The sequence below is a fragment of the Staurois parvus genome, unplaced genomic scaffold (assembly GCF_062004578.1).
Source record: "Staurois parvus isolate SC_StPar_1 unplaced genomic scaffold, SC_StPar_1.0 ptg000684l, whole genome shotgun sequence".
NCBI lineage: Eukaryota > Metazoa > Chordata > Amphibia > Anura > Ranidae > Staurois > Staurois parvus.
This window is the reverse complement of record NW_028318480.1, coordinates 2,339,272-2,359,150: the sequence shown is the minus strand read 5'-3', so window position 1 is coordinate 2,359,150 and position 19,879 is coordinate 2,339,272. Positions and strand designations below refer to the sequence as shown.

Sequence of the window (19,879 nt, the reverse complement as noted above, 5' to 3'; positions counted from 1 at the left end):
GAAGCTAAAAAATACCGTAGTAGTTGGTGCTAGTACAGTGACAGCTGTGATCTTCTAGGTTCTGCTTAGGTTCTGTGTGAGCAACTTCCCCTCTGTACACTTATCACAGGTGGTCGATTGCTTGGAAATGCTGCGATTCCTAGAACCCCTTGTATTTTTTTTCACTGAGTACAAAGCATTCTCTGATTGGACAAAGCACACATGACCCTTTATACACTGGGAAATTATGTAAGAATGGATTTTTAAGGTGGGTGGTTTCTCAAAGAAAATCTAACAAGAACATTCAAATAAATATGCTTTATTTACACATAGGTTTGAAAGTCACAGGGGAATAACATCCCCAATAGCCATAAAATCAGTCATACATCACGTATTTGGTATATGTCAGCCTATGAACATAATCCTCATAGAGCACTATATAAGGGTTTAAATACATTCAAGCAGCTCCAACACTTCTGTAGGGAATAACGGATATACCACACCATTTCCAATTGGTTTAGTTCAGAAAGTGTTGGTGAAAAAAGGATTAGTTTTGTTGTAGATAGATAGATGAACAAAAAAATCTGTTTTGCCCGAAGGGCTTCTTCAGGGAAACAAAGGAGATTGTGTTCTGTTGATAAAAGATAGAACCACAAAATGAACATTGCAAATACATACAATTGTAAAGTTGTTTAACAGGCTGAGTGTGCAAACTGCATACTAACACATACAGAAAGAGAAGGACCATGCCCTCGGACCACACAGCCATAGGTCAACCAATCTCTTAATGTTAAGTTAACACCTCAAAAATGTCCCATCAGCCAGTTGGATCGGAGAGTTATATTGAAGTAATAACCCCCCCCCCACAAATATACAAAATTATACAATTATAATAGTAATTGAAGAAGTGGGAATCTTGTTTATACAAATAACTAAGGAACCTACCCTCTTGTCACATATTCAAGAGATACCTCTATAGCAGGAGTGTCCAAACTTCAGTCCTGGATGGATGGATGGATGGATATGTTTTCCTTTATCCGGCTCTTGGGGCACTATTCCTTTCACTGATATGAGGCACTATTCCTTCCACTGACACCAATGATGGAGCGCTATTCCTCCCATTGATACCAGTAATGGGGCACTATTCCTCCCACTGACACCTGAGATGGGGAACTAATTCTCCCACTGAAACCAATTATGTAATTTTTTTAACTCCCACTGACCACCAAGCCTATGGCATTGTTTACTCCCACTGATGCTAGGGCATTTTCTACTCCCACTGGCCACAGTCCTGCCCCTCTAAAGTTTGGAGGGCAGTAAACTGGCCCTTTGTTTCAAATGTTTGGAGACCCCAGCCTTATAGGACAGTAATATCAGAAAGGTCCAGTCCACAAAAGATTCCACTACTCCTCTACAAGCAAATAGAATGCAAATCATTTTTTGTTTTTACTTTAAATGTGAAAGGACAAAAAATATCCCAAAGGATGAAAAAAATGATATACAGTTCAACCCCAAAAAGCTGTATCCCAAAAGACCACTAAGTTTTGTTTTAGTATTAGAATAAAAGCCAAAATAGGATAGCACCAAACCGATCAGGATGCCTCCAGCATGCCTCTCATATAAACATGACCCCCAATGTAGTGTGGTCCGAGCAGCAACTGACAACTCCCATAAGAGCCTTTTCTTATAAGGACTATGCCGAACACACCCCCTAGAATCTGATTTGAGAGAAGCAGCAATGATGTCACAATATCCGCCTCATTTGATCAATCATCACCTTGTATTAAATGAAATAAATACAATGTGTTTAGTAATTGGTGGCAGTGCCAAGCTAGTCACACCCTCATTGTGCATAGAAGAAGCCTGTTGCACAGAAATTGAGCAGAATCCAGAAGATCACATCTATTGGTGATACTATAATGAGGTCCATCCGGTGTGAGATATGCATACTTGTATTGTGCCAAACTGAACCAATGTAGATGTGCAATACAGATAATTCCTACAGTGCTGGCAGGGCATTTTTAGCTGAAACATAGTCAATGACATCACCCTTCTTTAAGTCCTATCTAACAGAGATGTATGATTCACAGAAGGGCTGGAGAGAATGACAAATATTAAAGAAGACCGTTCACATATGTACATTTAGCAGCTTGCCTGGAGTTTAGCTTTAATAAGATGGAGACCACACTACTAGACTGTACAGCTCTGTCATATCAGAGACCATAGACCAGGACTCTGGGACATCAGGAATCTGATCTGATGTTATTTTGGTCTTGTGGATTTGTTATTAAATGTCAGAGAGGGCATCTGTCCCTGCATCTCATGACACACGTCAAATCTGAGCATTGCCTCTCGGAAACCTCCATCCTCTTGTCCAGTCTGCAGCCTTGTGATAGAATTTCCATTGCTACCAATGTGGTTATACCACCAACAGTATAAGGGCTCATTCACATGGGCCTATTTCCTGTATGGAATGCAAGTTCTTGCTGGAACAGCTAGCCAAACAACCTGCGTGTAGACACATTCAGATGCATCCAATTCTTCTACTGACTTTATATGTTTATGTGTATACATGTCAAATCTGAGGATATGTATGCTCCCAGACACAGAGGTGTCCTACTTTCTTCTAAGCTTCTAAACACGGTGTACATTTTTACCTGTATACTCAGTCGTGAATGGCCCCTTTGATTCCTACAGAAGGGTACAAAACTATGCCATGAACACATCTAAATACGTTTTAGATGCCCATGTCAGTCAGCCCCTTAGCATGTTATTGGTGTATGTTTGTGTTTTTTTTTTTTCATTTGTATGTACTGTATGTCATTTGAGCTTATGTTTAATCATGGCCGTTGTGCTAGTATATGTCTTTCTTTAGATGTAAAATATATGGAAGTGGGATACTATGTATCCCTTTTCTTCAATAGTTTAACCGCTTGCCTGCTGCCCTATAGTAAGAAGTACTGCTAAAGGGCAGCAGGGCTGCGCATACTATATATATACATGATTTGCATTTCCGGATCACACACGCCACCCTGCCCTCACAGCTATTGGTGGTGATTCCCAGCCGACACTTGGCGATCCTCAGGTAAAGCTGACAGGGGAAAGACCTGTGTGTAAACAATGCAGGTCTCTCTCCTTCAGCAAGGACATGCTGCTTTGTATTTCTCTGCACAGCAGAGAAATACAAAGCAGCATGTCTCCATAGTAAAACACACACAGCACATAATGTAAAACGCACACAGTTAACTCTTTGATTGCCCCAGATGTTAACCCCTTCCTGCCCAGTGTCATTAGTACAGTGTCAGTGCTTTTTATTAGTAGTTAGTCAGTTCCCACCCAGTGTCAGAATGACCGCTGCAGTCCCGCTATAAGTCAAAGATTGCCGCTATTACTAGTATATATATATATATATATATATATATATAAAGATTCCAGTATATATAGCGCCATTTGTAGATGCTATAACTTTCATGAAAACCAATTAATTTACATGTATTGTATTGGGATTTTTTTTTTTAGCAAAGACATGTAGCAGAATACATTTTGGCCTAAATTTATGAAGAAATTTGATTTTTTAAATTTTTTTTATTGGATAGGTTTTATAGAAAAAAGTAAAAAAAATTTTTTTTTTCAACACTGTTGGTCTTTTTTTGTTTATAAAAAATAAAAACCGCAGAGGTGATCAAATACCACCGAAAGAAATCTCTATTTGTGGGGAAAAAAGACATAAATTAAATATATGTACAGCATTGCACGACAGCACAATTGTCATTTAAAGTAACGCAGCGTTGTATAGCAAAAAATGGCATGGTCAGGAACGGGGGTAAATCCTCTGGAGGGCAAGTGGTTAATAGTTGGCAGATCGCTGTGATACTTTGTTATATGTTGTTGTTACAATGACACATCTATTAACAAAACAGGACACAGAGTACAAAAAAACAAAACAAAAACAGACAAGGGATGTTAGCAGACAGGGAGGAAGAATGCTTACAAAACCATTGTGCAAAGGTAAGGTCACACTTATGGTGAATGGTTAAATTTTTTTCCCCGTTTGACATTTGAGTACAAGTATTCAGACTTACTAAGTAACAGAAAAAACCCAGCACATGTATTTAATGTAAAGGTATGTTTATATAACACTGAAATATGTTAAGATACTTTACTGAGTACACAGAATGTCAACATTACAGGCAGGCCTGGACTGGGACAAAAATAGGCCTGGGCATTTTACACTGAGCTGCCAATTTCTCCAGGGACTGGGGGGGATGGGGGAATAGAGGTCGAGCATTCGGGGGGGGGTGGTTGATGACGGGTTATTCACAGAGCCGGTCCTCCACACTGTAATGTAAAGGGGCACTGTGATATAAAGGGGACTGCACTGTAAAGGGACACTGTATTGATGACAGTGCCCCTTTACAGTGCAGTTCCTTTTACATCACAGTGCCCCTAGCAATCACAGCCCCCTATAACAGTGCCACGTGCAGTCATGCCCCCCTTCCCTTTCCCTATACTTCCAGTGCCTCCTATATATTCAGCAAAGAGACATCATAAGCCAGCAAAGAGACATCCCCATATAGCAAAGGGACTGTCCAGTACAGCAAAGAGATAGCCCAGTCCAGCATAGAAACAGCCCCATCCAGCAAAGAGACCTGCCCAATCCAGTAAAGTGACATCCTAATCCAGCAAAGAGACAAGCCCAATCCAGCAAAGAGACAGCTCAGTCTAGCAACAAGGAATCCCAATCCAGCAAAGAGACATTCCAATCCAGCAAAGAGACAGCCCAGCCCAGCAATGAAACATTCCAATCCAGCAATGAGGCATCCCAATCCAGCAAAGAAAAAGTCCAGTCCAGCAAAGAGAAATTCCAGTCCAGTCCCGCAATGAGACAGCCCAGTCCAGCAATGACACATTCCAATCCAGCAACAAGGCATCCCAATCCAGCAACAAGACAGCCCAGTTCAGCAACAAAACATTTCAATCCAGCAAATAGACAGCCCAGTTCAGCAAAGAGACAGCCCAGTCCAGCAACGAGACATTTCAATCCAGCACTGAGGTATCCCAGTCTAGCAAAGAGACAGCCCAGTCCAGCAACAAGACAGCCCAGTCCAACAACGAGACATTCCAATCCAGCAATGAGGCATTCCAATCCAGCAAAGAGACAGCCCAGTCCAGCAACGAGACATTCCAATCCAGTAATGAGGTATCCCAATCCAGCAAAGAGACAGCCCAGTCAAGCAAAAAGACAGCCCAATCCACCTTTGCTACAGAGACCTGGTTCAAACTGATGTGGTGTGGAGTTTGCTGATTTCTGTGCATTTCCAGCACCACATCAAAATCTCACTCTGTTCATGTGAACCGCTGCGGGTGTGCTAGGTTAATGACACCCCAAAATTAGTTCGCAAAACACAATATGATTTGCAGAATTGGATCGCATGGGTGTGAAAACCCATGCAATCCAATTCCGGTGTGGCAAAAAACGTTTCCTGTACCATTTTGGTGTGGATGCGGTGATACAAAATGAACAATGTCAAATCGCATTGCTGTAAAAATTGCATGCGATTTGAACAGGAATACGGTGTGATTCCTCTGCGAATCACATGCAATGTGCCATATCATGGCAGTTTGAACAGGCCTTAATGCAGGACACCATGTTGGGTCCAAAAAGGAGAGAGAGAGGGCGGGGGGGGAGAGAGAGGGTAAGAGGGAGAGAGAGAGACCCACGCATCCTCTTATGTCTCATGATGAACATTTACGGTTATAAAAAAGACAATTTGCATAGATTGAGTGTCTCATCAGAGTTAAACTGAGTCTATACTAATTGACTTATAATATGGTCTAAGAGTAAGTGTTCACTCACTGGCAGTGGCAGGCAGGCACTCACTTTGCCTTGGTCCGGGCCGGCTGTGGTGTCCGTGGTGGCAGCAGACAGTGACACCTATCTGGCATCAGGCGATGGGGTTATCTCTAGCTCCTCCCCCTTCACAGTCACGGGTGGCCCACAGGTCAGCTGACCACTAGTTCCCTCCCCCTGCTCCATCGGCCATATTTGGGGGACTGAGCAGCCGCCACTGCAGAGAGACTGAGGAGCAACGCAGGCTCCAGATGAGAGACAGCTGAGCTGCCACATCTGTGTTGCATTGCACTCAAAGCACACCCAAAAAAGCCTATAAAAAAGGTACCAGGGGCATTTCATGGGGCCCCCTAATGACCCCTGGCAGTGCCCGAGTGATCAAATGGTCAGTTCGCCCCTGCTTTTACCTACAGGTAAGCTTATAATGCACTGTTTAGGAGATATTCTCTCTTTTTTAGAGCTGGCACATGCGCTCTGAAGGAATGGAATACCCGTGCCGTTCCTTCAGAGTACTGTGCTGTGGCCTGGGACTCCTCTGTGCATGCGTGGGAATTACATCATTGTGGCCTGGCCAGTCAGACAGCCAACCTGGAAGGAACAATCAATACCAAATTAAAAAAGAAAAAAGCGCCACTTACAAAAAACACCAAAGTGTCAGCAGCATATCCCACCCAAAATAAATTTTGGCAACAATAATCCTAATTAAAAGGTATGCGCTAATAACAAATTTATACAAAGGTGTATATCATCATCCAAAAAAAAATTTAGTGTTTAAATAAATAATCATAGTGTCCAAACATAAATTAGTGTCCAAAAAAAAAAAAATATTAGTGTCCAAAAAAATATATATATATCTTCAGTGACTTGAACCAATTGTGAAAAATCCACCACCAAAGGAGATTAAATGAACTCACCAGAGATAATGGCTGGTCAGATTATAAACCAGCAACAGCACTTGTGCTCTGGGAGCAATGAACCCGATGTCCAAATAGATATGGTGATGTTTCAGACACTTCCGGATAATAATAATCACAGTCAAACAACTTTGCAGCCCATAAAATGAAAAAAACGTATTGCACCATTATGTTCTCTTTTTTGTCCCTGAGTGTACTGTATGCTCTCATGGAGATATGAGAAAAAGTGAAGTTCATCATAAGAGCTTGGGCTGCAAAGTTGTTTTTTGTGATTATTATTATCCGGAAGTGTCTGAAACATCACCATATCTATTTGGACATCGGGTTCATTGCTCCCAGAGCACAAGCGCTGCTGCTGGTTTATAATCTGACCAGCCATTAGCTCTGGTGAGTTCATTTAATCTCCTTTGGTGGTGGATTTTTCACAATTGGTTCAAGTCACTGAAGATATATATATTTTTTTTTGGACACTAATATATATATATATATTTTTTTTTTGGACACTAATTTATGTTTGGACACTATGATTATTTATTTAAAACACTAAATGTTTTTTTTGGATGATGATATACACCTTTGTATAAATTTGTTATTAGCGCATACCTTTTAATTAGGATAACCTGGAAGGAAGACCAAAGATGGAAGCCTCTGCAGCGGTGACAGCGAGTCACTGGAGGGCTTCATTTTAAGGTAAGTCCTACATAATTATGACATTACCTTGCAGGGGACTTTTTTGTCCTGCGGTTTGCTTTAATTAAAAATGAACTTCAAGTAAACTGCTAAATGCACTAAAAAATACATATATGGGAGCTGCTTTACCTGCTAAGGATTTGTGTTTGTCCATCCAGTCCTCTGATTTATACAGGTCTTCTACCTCCTCCAACCTGTGACTGGACAGTAAAGGAGAAGTAGCAGACTGATGAGCTCACCTCCCCTAATAAAACTAAAATCCCTTTCTTGTAGTGGGTTAACTGCCTTTTTCTGCCTGTGGCACCTTCAAAGATATGATTCTTCACTCCAACAGACTCTGCTGTACTGCTAGATGGTCCCTTCAGCCTCTTCTGTTCTACACTCTGGCAGTCTAATGTCTTCTGATATCATTAAGACCAATGGACATGATAACACTAAGGAATTGTCTAAACGGCAGAACATAGTGGAGCAGCATCTGCCAGGGGAGAAGAGTATCAGTTAAGAGCAAAGTAAGCAGAAATTGAAACAAAAGTTTGTTAAAGTGTATCCAAATCCAAAACCTTTTTCATTTTAGATTAGTAGGATTTTGTTAAAGCCCTTATTAGGATTCCCCTTACTTACTGTCCTGCAGACACAACAGGAAGTCAAGCAAAATCCCATCTCTGACAGTTGTCAATGGAAAACAAAAAGCACTTTTATCAAAGAGACTAAGCAGAGCTAGTATTAATAATAAGTAAAGCATTATATTTTATTACTTTTGACAAAAAATAATATCAAGTGGAAAAATAAACAGAAAAGACCTGAAACTACAAAATAATATACAAAAATTAACAATACAAGTTATAGAGTAGCAATAGTATTGATACATTAAAACATGTCACATGATGCATGCGTAGCTGTTGCATGTAATTGCATTTTGTTGTAGGATAAAACAAAAAAGAAAAGAAAAATATTAAATAAGTATTAATAATAATCATAATAATAACAATAATAAATAATAATAATAATAAAATACAGTAAAGTAAACATGTCACATTATGCATACAATCCTGTCACTTGCAGTAATAGTCCTTTTGCACACGGAGACTGAGCATGTTTATTGTAACATATTCAACATATTTCCCCCACCCAGAAAGCCCAGGTGTCACTGCAAAGAATAGTAAATGTTCTACTTTTTTCTGCATACATCTGTGTGCCATACTTGAGTTTGTATGATAGCACTGCTATATACTCAAGTATAGATGTGCACACTCATTCATGTCTATGTGCTAAATGCAGTACCTTGGCTTCTTGGGTGGGGGAAATACACTGAATTTCTGTTGCACTGACTCAGGCACCCATGTGAAGGCCATACTCATTCATCTGTTTGTTTTTCTATATCATGCAGTGATCCCAAACCAGAAAAAAAGGCAATTCTGGACTCTTGGGCACCTGTAGGTTGCTGCTCCGTTATTATAAATTACTTCTGCATTCTGATATAGCACATCGTTTGTTTAAACCCATTTCCATGTAACCACCGGTTAATCATTGGCAGGGAAAACCCTGTTTATAATAGGAATATACTGTGCCTATGGTTAAAGATATTCTTTTTCTGCTTACTTTACAAATAATTCTTTATTAGTCACATATATCATTTGGGTGTTTGACCCTGAAAATTGAGACTCACATTTTCTGATATAATGGGTATAAGTCTAGGGGCTCTCAATTCTGCATGATATTCTGTCCAATCTGAGCATTAGCCTCACAGCTGCGGATGGTGTGTCTATAACGTTTTGCAACTCAGTTAACCAACTCTGGTAGAAGAAATAATTACATAACTTTGAAGCAGCTAAGTTATAAATACAAAGGTGAAATTTATTAAGTTGATTGTCATATAGCACTAGTTGTATGATCCAAAAAGGGTTCTTAAAGGATAATTAAACCCAAGGACAAAAATGTAATATGATGCAACAGCTGACAGTCCTTACATTTTATGCGTTTATTCATTTGTTTACAGAAAATACCTGTTGAGCTTGCAGAAATGCTGTGTCCATGTCACTTCCTGTACGCTGTACAGAAGAATATCTTCCTTCCTGCCTATCTTCTATAATCTAACTATTGCAGTGACCACCATGTAGTGGAGATCATTACCAGGTGAAAAAAAGAAAATGAATGCAACCACCACACCAAGGACTAGTAATGTGCAGTATATTAAATTGTTCATTTTGGGTTTAGATACACTTTCAAATCTATGTAAACTATTGACTAAAATTACACATAACCTTTAAGATGTTATTTCAAAAGTTTTTAGGAAATACTAAACAGTTAAGGTATACGTAATGAAAAACAAACTGAGAGATATGACTTATCCCATTTGCCTTCGGCAGCTTGTGTTGGGCCCAGCCCAAAAAAGAGCTAACAATGCTTTTCCTTGAGACACTAAAGATCCTGCAGCTCATTTCAGTACAGTACCAGTGATGCATGGGAACTTAGGAACAAAACAAAAAATGAGTGCAAAAATCAAGCACAATAAATACAACCTGCCACCGTTAGGGGTCAGACTTGGAGACCAGTAGAAAGGTTCCCACTAATCAGCAGGATAGCTACACAAGCAGGTCACCTTGGCAGATGGGTCTAAGTACTAACCAGTATTCACCAGAGCTTCTGTTGGTGGAAATAGGTTTTGCTGTGTAATAGTACCAAATCATGGTCCTCAGATCACCCTACCAGGAGGTGAGCAAGCTGAGGACCAGTAGCAGATATAGCAGGTAGGGATCAAGCAGAAGTGTAGTCAGTAAACAAGCCAAAAGTGGTTGCAGGTTGAGATCTAGCAGAAGCGTTGTTGAGGAACAAGCCAAAGATTGGTAATGGGTAGTAGTGAAGATACAGATGACAGCAGAAGTTACAAGAGTGAGATATTGGCTGCAGAGAACACAGTAATCTAGCAAAAAGGAAATGCAAAGGCTTAAATAGGAAGTTCATGGGAGGAGCAAAGGGTTCATGGTTCAAGAGAAACAAGACACAAGGCAAGACACAATGGGGTGATTCTTTTTACAACTCAGTGATTCTGTTTTTGAATTTTTTTCTGACATGTTGGTGTTATATCTTTCACTTGGATGTTATAAGTTGCACTGAGTAAATACAGCTGGATAAAACAAAAACTGTGTCTGTCTTCATTTCAGGCTGCAAAGCAACAAAATGTGATTATTTCAAAGGGGGTGATTCTTTTCTATACTCACTGTAAGTGTGAAGAATGGGTGTCTACAAATTTGGTCTTAAAATTGTTCTGCATGGTTGTATAACAGTCAGCAAGTTTACTGGATCAGTGGCACTTTAGAGGGCTATTTGCCTTTTCCATCATATTATTTCCATTTTCCAGTATGATAATGCCATTATAGACCTCAATAAAGAAATGTAGGAATAGTTTAATGAACACCAGAATTAAATCAAACACATTGCATGGACTCCCTGCTATCCATATGTTAAAACCATTCAGTCTTACTCGGTATCTCTTGAATACAAAGAAAATGTACACCTTTATCCCTGAAGGCTTTTCTTCTCAATTAATGCAGAATAACAGTAGACACAGTTCAGGACTTGTAGGATAGCATTCCAAGGAGTTACGCTAAGCTACTTTGAAGACAAGATACTGCTCTAATCCTTATTGGATATTAAATTATCCTTAGGTGTTTCTGTTTTTTTCGTCCACTTCTTCTCTGTAATTAGGTAACCCCTGCTGTAGCCTGGCACTGCCTCTTCCTGGCAAGTTAAGTTCTGTCTCCCTATCTGACCTTATCACAGGTGACGGGACATATATGCAAAGGAAGGACAGCTTTGAATATGAAAGGTAGACTGTACACAAGGCAGAAATGTATCCTAACATACTCCTGTGCCCTTTCTTACCTGTGTAACTTTACATTATATCTTAATCTAGAAGTGTGCAGTTTGCAAAACAGCTCTTCAACGTCTGCATGAGATACTGCATTTTAGGTCCAGCATTTTTATTTTACCCCTAAAGTACAGAGGTTTCAAAGTGACCTTGTCAACAGCAATTTCAGATAAAACCACAGATCAATCAAGTATTTATAAAGCTTACTTGTAGTGTTTTCCCTTCCATACATTATTTTTTATTCAGTTGCAATGTGTCTTTGAACTTGCCAGAACATTTTACTACTTGAATAAAGTACCGTATTTTTCGCTCCATAAGACGCACCTGACCATAAGACGCACCTAGGTTTTAGAGGAGAAAAACCAGAAAAAAAATATTCTGGACCAATGGACTGCAGACATAGTACGGGAAATGACCAGAGACTGCAGACACAGTACAGGAGATGACCAGAGACTGCAGACACAGTACAGGAGATGACCAGAGACTGCGGATACAGTACAGGAGATGACCAGAGACTGTGGATACAGTACAGGGGATGACCAGAGACTGCAGACATACTACAGGAGATGACCAGAGACTGCAGACATACTACAGGAGATGACCAGAGACTGTGGACATACTACAGGAGATGACCAGAGACTGTGGACATACTACAGGAGATGACCAGAGACTGTGGACATAGTACTGGAGATGACCAGAGTCTGCAAACATACTACAGGAGATGACCAGAGACTGCGGACACAGTACAGGAGATGACCAGAGACTGCGGACACAGTACAGGTGATGACCAGAGACTGTGGATACAGTACAGGAGATGACCAGAGACTGCAGACATACTACAGGAGATGACCAGAGACTGCAGACATACTACAGGAGATGACCAGAGACTGCAGACATACTACAGGAGATGACCAGAGACTGTGGACATAGTACAGGAGATGACCAGAGTCTGCAAACATACTACAGGAGATGACCAGAGACTGCAGACATACTACAGGAGATGACCAGAGACTGTGGACATACTACAGGAGATGACCAGAGACTGGGAGATGACCAGAGACTGTGGACATAGTACAGGAGATGACCAGAGTCTGCAAACATACTACAGGAGATGACCAGAGACTGCGGACACATTACAGAAGATGACCAGAGACTGCGGATACAGTACAGGAGATGACCAGAGACTGTGGATACAGTACAGGAGATGACCAGAGACTGCAGACATACTACAGGAGATGACCAGAGACTGCAGACATACTACAGGAGATGACCAGAGACTGTGGACATAGTACAGGAGATGACCAGAGTCTGCAGACACAGTACAGGAGATGACCAGAGACAGCAGACATAGTACAGGAGATGACCAGAGACTGCGGACTTAGTACAAGAGATGACCAAAGACTGCGGACACAGTACAGGGGATGACCAGAGACTGCGGACACAGTACAGGAGTTGTCCTCCCTCCCCGTGTTCTGGTGCACGTGACAGGTCGCAGAAGGCTGCTGGACCATTCACAAAGCGCAGAGCTTCTCATGCATGCTAAGTGGGCACCCGGCTGTCACAGCTGGGTGCCCACTCTAAAGATGCTGGTGCTGAGAGAGAAGACTATACAGTGCTGGACCAAGGAACAGGTAAGACTCTGCTGCAGAGAAGAGCCGAGTGGGCGGCCCAGTATTCTGACACAGCGGCGGCGGGAATACCAGACTGGCCACTCCATATTTGCTTCATAAGACGCACAGACATTTTCCCCCATTTTTTTGGGGGGGGAGGGAAGTGTGTCTTATGGAGCAAAAAATATGGTAAATTCCTCAGCACAACTCCCTCTATGCACATCATACCCCTCTCCTCTTTTTAGAGTGTCTAAATACTCTCTGTGCTGGCCCAGCTCTTTCACTCCTCCCTTCACCTCCCTACATAACATTTTATGTAACTGCAAAGGCAGGACTGCGGGGGAATACTATAAAGTGTCACTTGAGTAACAGCTCTGAATCTGCTTGGGCTGCTGATGTCACATCCAAGATGGTGTCACCCAGCAGCAGTCTTGAGGCCTTTGAATGTCTACAGAAGGGAGGCTTTTACAGGATAATAACATACATAAAATATGTTAAATGCACATATGATCTTATGGGATGATTTTTGTTTAAATGAATGGTCTGTTGAAACCTAGAAGTGTAACTAGAACCTTCAGGGCCTGGTGTAAGAAACCATAAAGGACCACCCTGACCAATGGCTGGGGCACTTCCCACTGATCCTGGGACCCTATACTCCCATTGCGGGGCCTTTTGTTATGGCCCTGCAGTGGGACCCTTTCACATGTTTTGCAGTTGGTCCCCTTCCTGCCATCTTGGCTCCCCCCCCATAGTGATGAAATGCCAGGGCCTTTGCAACTCTGTTAGTTCTGCCACTGCTGTCAGTACTTTTTTATTTTTGTCATTTTTTTTTGTTCTTTACCACTTTAATAAATTAATAAATTATTTATTTAATTATTTTTTACAATTTTATGGTTTATTATTTTTTTTAATTTTTTAAAAGCCCCATTGGGGGGCTTTGGTGAAATATTGGATGTCTAAACAGACCTCTGATATTTAACTTTAGAGACAGTGAAAGGAGATTGAGGACATAGCCCTCAATCTCCATCTCTGCAACCTCAGAAGCACAGAATGAATAGACAAGAATAGCTCTGTACAGATCTTCCCGTTCATTTACAAACTGATACAAAGTAAAAACAGTTTACTATGCTTAAATTATGAATAAACAGAGTCAATGATCGGTCATTAAGACAAGGAAGGGGCGGGTAATTGACACAATTACCCTCCCCTTCTTCACTCTCCATCCTGACAGCATTCCCCGCAGTAGCCTAGGGGAGAGGGGATGGGGGGACCGGCAGCACTGCAGAGGATGAGAGGGGCCAGGGGATCACACAAGGGTCTGATCACAGCAGGAAGTGGATAGTAGGGGAGACATCTAGAGAAAATAATCCCCTCCATTTTCCTCCTGCAGCAACGGAAAGGCTGCAGGAGGAAAATGGGTGGCATAAGGTCCTCTATAGGCTACCCTGCCACCCCTCCTTTCCAAGCGTACAAGAGAGCCACATGGACCCTCTGGAGCATGGGGCCGGGTCACAATTGTGACCCTTGTATGTACGACCCTGGCGAGACCATTGAGGCAAATTGACCTGTGTCTTCTGATATCTCGACCCACCAAGAAAGTTTTCACCAATCCACCTTCCTGCTCCTTTGGAGTCAAAGTTTGGCCATTCAGGGCAGAGTATCAGAGTCTGTGTAAGGCCTACACCTGAATTGCTTATACTCCATCACTCCATTGCTGCTTCTACCTCTGTGGCCACCACTGCAAAACAACATGTGTAAAACGTATGTTTGGGAGAGCATTTGATGACCTCCTATGGTGTAGTGCTCAGGCCTAGTGGCCAATCACTAGTACTGAGCACTGTCAAATGTTAGTCTTTGGACTCCCAACATTAACCATCACTGGGTATTTTGGTGGTGACTGTGAGGGAGGATGTAGCATCAAAGGAAAGCTGAAGAGGTGAGCTTTGCTGGCAGTGTCTCTTTAAGTTTGTGAGAACATGCCTCATTTTATTCAAAGTTTGTGGTGTTCTTCACATCTCCAACATCCCTGCTCTAACAGCGTTGCTATAGTTCCTGTATTCTTTTTACTCTGTAATCTTTAGTTTTAATTTTTCACCAATTAAGTTACTCATGAAATTCCTGGGCACAGAAAAACAAATGCTTCAGTGCTCACAATGTAATTAGGGGGATTTGTGGCTCGTGAAATACTAACTCAGGCCAGAGGAGTTTGCATGAGAATGAAAAAACGTTTGTAAATAGACAAACCGGTGGGAGATTGGGTCTAAAATCCTAAAAATTCACAAATAAGAGCCTGGAAAATTAAAGCAATTTTTACCCATGATCTAAAGAACCAATGTAACACCACTTCTGTAGGGGACGCTGGAAGATGATTGTCCCCAAAGGTTGCCCTGACCTTGCAGGCCTTCGTTTGGACTTCAGGGTCTAGGTCACACATCTACAATAAAAGTAAATCAAACATCAATTATAAGCAGACCCTTGAAGAACCTATGACCCCAGATATAAATGGAAGAGGGAAGACCTTCCTGTGTCAATCTTCTCCTTTAAAGTCCTGATGCCACGGGCCCATAAAATTATTAACACAATTTATAATTCAATATGTGAGTAAGCTATTTCTAAATGTGAATTTCCCCTAATATACACAGAGATGGAACTCCTTTAAATGGGAGAGGGAAACAAGAGAGAAAAGTCTTGCCAATATGATGTGCTCAAACTCTTCTGCTAGCTCAATCACGATCCAGAGGGATTGCTGTGCAACGGAACCAGCGATAATGAATAACATGTGCAAGTGTTTCCTGCTAGTAGCTTTGAGGGTTTGAGAGATGAAGTAAAGGCGCCAGCATGCAGTGTCCTTATGAAGAGTGTAATCAGTGTGGGCTTCTGCCTGCTCGCCAGGCTGGAAGATACCAAGGCTCAAGTGTAAAAGATGTCCTAGAATAGGCTCTTGAAGCATCTGTGCCCAGTGAGAGGCATTTAAACCAGGCACCTGGTGATGCTGGGTCTCAGCTCAGCCTGTCATGGTGATGATGTACAGTATGTGACCCTCAACAGTTACTGAATTATCGGGGAGCTGGAACGGATGATCTGCCTGCAGGTACCTGGATCACCCGTTGAAGATTCCCTGCGCTGTCTTGGCTGCAAGGCCGTCTCTGACTCACCAGTGCTGCCGGGCCCCTCCTCTCCACCTCTGGCAGTGATCTCAAGAGATCGAGCTTTCTCTGGGTAAGGCTTTATATGTCCTCTCCCAGCATCCCCCGTTTCTTTCCAGTTGGCTTGACCTTGTAGATCACAGCAACAATGACTCCATAAGAAAAACCGGCTCCTGGACTATATGTCCCACAATCCTCTGCTCTCAATAGCGGGCCTCCTCTCACTGGTTACAGGACACAATATTGCAATTACCAGGCTGATCACTTTGTTAAGAATGTCCCTCGGTCATACAGGTGAGCTAGCCAGCCCTTGGCTACACCAACATCCCATCATTGCAGTCTGCAAAACACGGTTGAATAGTCAAGAGTTGTTCATAATATATTACATACTAACCAATAGTAAACCTCCCATATTTAAATAATATATAAACCCAGCATTTTATATTCCTGATACAGTATGTTTCTGCTGTACCATAATCATTATTATTATACAGAATTTATTTAGCGCCAACAGTTTGCGCAGCTCTTTACAATATAAAGGGAGATTATGCAACTGAGAACAGAAGGTAAGTGATCACTTAAGAAATAAAAAAAGGGAGTAAAAGAGGGTTTGTATAATGTTTTTCTTTTCATTTCAATTATAAATTGAATGGGTTGCTTTACAAGGTGAGGGTTTACACATTCTCTGCTACTACATTGACATCCATTGACTCTCCATTCTTTCCTATCCTGGGAAATCTGGGTTTTCAACAAGGTCTTCAAGCCAGATCCTTTCACATTTTACTAGAATATGCAGCATCCCACTTTCTGATAGCGGAAGCCTGGCCTTTCCTTCAGCTACTGGCAAGTTCTACAAACCCATTCCTTGTGGACTTTTGGAGGGTGTTGCAGTTACATCATGTCTTGCAGTCTCTACTACCTCCACACACTTTCTGTTGCCAGCTTACTATGTTGAAGGAATACTGTTCTGATCAGAGAACTCTCCCTTACTCGCTCTCAAAGGCCTACTGTTTACTGGCAGCACCCTCAGATGATCACCAAATGACTTCCATTGAAAAATGAGAATCGGATCTGGGTAGAACATTTACAGAGGACCAATGAAATAATATCATTAGATTCACCCCTGAAATCCTTGATTTATATGAAAATACAGGAAGTCAACTTAAAAATTCTGACCCATTGGTACCACATACTGTCACTCCTACATAAACTTTTTACGAATACTTATGATCGGTGCTGGCAATGCCAGGAGGAGCAGGGGGCGTTGCTACATATTGTTTGGTTCTGCCCTGACTCTGTCATTATTGATTATAATGTCCTGGAAGATCCAGTTTTCTTCCTCCTTCATGTTTGTGACATACAGTATCTGCCAAAATCTATAAGAAGTCTGTACTTCGCCATCTCCTTAATGCCGCTAAATCTTGCATCCCCTTTACCTGGAAATACCCCTAACCATCGACCATTGGTCTCTGCCTAATAAGGTGGAAAAACTGAATCCTATGGAAGATCTGGTTCTCTCTGCACAGAATAGGTGAGAGGTATACACCAAAACCTGGGCATTGTGGAACATGTTTCTACTCTGAAGAAGGTAAGACTCTTTTTGAAACAAGCTTTGCCAGTTGAGGATGCTGGTGTCGCCCTTCCTCCAGACGTGCCGGATCTTCTCTCCCTTCCCATCCCCCCGTTCCTTTTTTTTCTATCCTCTCCCTCTCTCTCCCCCCCACCTCTCTCCCTTTTATATCTATAATTTATTTCCATCTTCTTCCCCCCTTTTATGAAAAATACTAAAATCTCGGTGGTTGTTCTTTGGGCTTTATGTATACACCATTTTTGCCGCTATGGGCTTCATATGATCTGCAGTGAACAGGATCTATCCCTGGTTTTTATTGGATTTTGTATTGTTAAAGATGGTCCGCCAAACCTATACATGTTTTGGATCTCATGCTATTGTGTAGCACTGTAAGCCCATATATCACATGTATATGGTGAGGTCATGTAATATGGTGTGCCTTTACTTTATACTGTTATCTAGAAGTCTTGGATGCTGCCTTATTGATAAAGAATTTGTAAAAACAGCAGCACAAAGTTATAGGCCTTTTTGTGTATTTTTTAATGTAACAATAGTAAATACATTCCTGTTAACCTCCAACTATGTCCTTTTTGTTTCAACCTTACAATCTCATTCAGAGGTATTAGCATATCTGATCCCTTTCTTACGCTTCCCAGTCCATAGGTCTGAGGCAGGAGTTCACCTAGGGAGGTTCTGAAGATCAGAGCTTTTGGAGCCCTCCCACCTCTCCAGAAACCTGAGAGCTTTCTGGAGCATGGATGGAGGAGTGGAGGAAGCTCATATCTGCATACCTGGGGGACCTTGGCCAATCCCCTGGGAGAAGGCTGGGCATGGTGACCAAGGCAACCCTTAAGTATCGCAGATCCTGGGTGGGAGGGGGCCATGTGGGGTGGAAGATGGAGTGAGAGGCTGGAGTGTGGAGCCTGGGAGTGGGCCCAGGGAAGGGGCCTACCTACAGACAGGTGCTGGAGAAGAGGATCTCCACTGTACCACCATCTACAAGGAAGGATATCCGAGAAGCAGGGAAGGAGCCAGCCCAGTATAAAGCCTACAGGCAGGCACCAACCGATTAAGCTATCAGGAGAGGACAATGTGAGTACTCTTACACCCCCTGGGCCAGATAAGGGGAGAGGGCAGTCAGGTAGAAATCTCAGCTAGCTGCTCATCTTGGGTTGTTGTGCTAAATTTGCAGTTTCTGGGCCCCCTTTGCCCAGTGATTACCCTCAGTGCAGCTGGGTACAGAGGAGGATTCATCTGGGGTCTGAAGAGGTACACCAGAGAGCTGGAATGCTGTTAAAGGAGAGACTATTTTTGTCCACAACTGTACATAGTTGCTAAGGAGTTTGCCCTCAAGTTTGCAGTTTCCTTGGGCATCCTGTACACCCCTCAATCCCATCCATGTTAAAAAACACCTAAATAAAAATCACAAAACCAAACTCAAGGACTGTTTACTGGCTCTGATTGCAAAGTATGGAAGAAAATTAATGTTGCCTAGCTATGCAGAGCTTTAGGGGGACCCAAAACTCAGCGACTCCTAGTAGGTAGTGCTACATATTTATTAAAGGTATGTTGGGCCAAACATTTATGCAGTGCTTTACATAAAGTTCATCTATTTATTGTCTTCTACTCATCTTCTCTAGTCCTCTGTGGGGCACATGCATTGATGTTTCAAAGAACTAGAAATACATGGCTGGAAGCCACAAAGAATACACCTAGTACTGTGACATTGTGTATACAGAAAAAGGGTCCACAACTTTTTATTATTTTTAATATCGTCAATAAAATATGGGTTTTTAATACTGAGATCCTTTATATCAAGAACATTGACCATGGCTGCAATAAGGGCTTGTTCATACCATCAGTGTTAGGCTGCATTGGGCAATGCAATCCCAATACAAGAATAAAACAAGTAGCTTTATGTCCTATGACTTTGGTTCACATCAATGCATTAAACTGGAGTACATTGAAAAAAAAAATAACACATGTTGTACTTTGTTCACATTTGCTCATTCCAAGATACCGCAACACGTCACGACCTGCTGTAGCCCAGGGTGTACACATCAAGTTTTTTTTCTTAACTTCTCTCACTCACTGCTTCTAACTTCTTCTCACTCACTTGCTTATTTTCATGATGATACCCCCCCAAGTTCTCTCTCTGTGAATAATATTTGCTTTTCTGTCCCTGCATGGCTTTCCATCCGTGTTCTGCATGGCTTTCGCTGTACACACCAACTCTGCTGCCCCACCCTGT

At 41.8% G+C, this 19,879-nt stretch overlaps 1 long non-coding RNA gene across 1 annotated transcript; it reads right to left on the bottom strand.

Moving 5' to 3' along the window:
* Nucleotides 1-282: 282 nt before the first annotated feature.
* On the bottom strand, nucleotides 283-2,244 carry LOC149447497 (uncharacterized). The gene is made up of 2 exons (XR_016305866.1): nucleotides 925-2,244; nucleotides 283-610 (listed from the first exon to the last, which is right to left on the bottom strand). It is a non-coding gene; the product is annotated as an uncharacterized LOC149447497 (long non-coding RNA).
* Between the last annotated feature and the right edge of the window lie 17,635 nt (nucleotides 2,245-19,879).